Genomic DNA, 1,397 nt, shown 5'->3' with positions numbered 1-1,397 from the left:
TCCTTGAATCTCAGAGACTGTAAGCTTAGAGGTCTCAGAATTCTCAGTGGTATGCTCAGTGGTTCTTGAATCTCAGAGACTGTAAGCTTAGAGGTCTCAGAATTTTCAGTGCTATGTTCAGTGGTCCTTGGATCCAAGAGGCTGAAGGGTTTAAGGCTCCGAACCCTTTAGCGTTATGTCCACAACTTACAACTGCCGAGGACTGTCATTCCCTGACACCAGCGATGAATAATAAGACACTTGGAGAAAGCACCTGTAAAATTCACGCGTCTCAGTGCAAACCCGTACTTACTGCGCGATTTCTGTCGCGAGGGAAGAGCAGTCGAGTATCCGGAAGATCCTCCACTCTCGGCCCAAAGCGTATTCAACCCCTACCCAAACCCGTTCATCTTTTGCGAGTGCTCCGCGCCACGAGTTCCCGCGAAACTGCCAATAACTTACAATCACTCGGCGTTTCGTCGCCGCTGTGTAAACTATGCGGGTATTCCTGCAGCCCCCATAATTCACAATCAGCCTCCATTAGCCTCTCGTGGCTGCAGGGGAAACTCTTGTTTACGAGCGTCGAACGTGTCCGCATGTGTGACGCGTAACGAGCGACTATTGCCGCAGAAAAACGCTGAAAAACAAAGCAGCTGGAAGGACTTCTGAACGCAGACCGTTTTGTCATTCCCTCTGGCCGAGGAATACTGTTTCCTCGAGAAAGGCTAAAGAACACGATGAATTGGTCGTGGACGACGACGTGAGAATTCGTGGGAGGATTCAGACCTTAACCCAAGCATGAATCATCGATAGCACAGCCGTCTTAACGTCCTCAAAACTACGCGAGGTTTCCAGGTGTAAGGCTCGGTTAGTATCGCGACGAACTAGGATATGGAAGTCTCGGTGATCAATTTTATCTAGTCCTCGATTTTTGTTCGGCCATGTACGGCATCGAACAGTTGGTTGCAGTTGGAGGAGAGAAGGTTGCAAGCGACGACTGTACCAGGAGCCGACAAAAAGGTCGCGGTCGTGCCCGAAGGTGGTTGTTTTGTCTGTGGGAGGTTGACTGCGCCGTCTGGTACTGGCGTTCGTGGTGGTATCCGTGTGCACGATGGAACGCTCGCAGCCGAGGCAGCTTGGGATCGAGGTCACGGGCTCTCGGTTACGTAACACGAACAGCAGGAGTAAGCTCTCCGGGCACCACGATCCAATTCGATGACGCACGGGCAGGATTGGATCCTGCGGTTTCTGCGATGGCTGGCTCCTCTCGTTCTCGGGAGTACTCGCCGGCGCCTGCCTCGCGAATCCTCGAGTCTCACGGATTCGCGATTGCGTTCGCCAGAGACCAACGAATGGTGGACGTCGGGAGACAGAAAAATTGTTATAGTCGAGGGTTCTGTAATTCAAGGATCGGGTAG

The sequence above is a fragment of the Hylaeus volcanicus genome, chromosome 4 (genome assembly GCF_026283585.1).
Source record: "Hylaeus volcanicus isolate JK05 chromosome 4, UHH_iyHylVolc1.0_haploid, whole genome shotgun sequence".
NCBI classification, from domain to species: domain Eukaryota; kingdom Metazoa; phylum Arthropoda; class Insecta; order Hymenoptera; family Colletidae; genus Hylaeus; species Hylaeus volcanicus.
The sequence above is the reverse complement of the archived record's forward strand: the minus strand, read 5'-3'. Positions refer to the sequence as shown.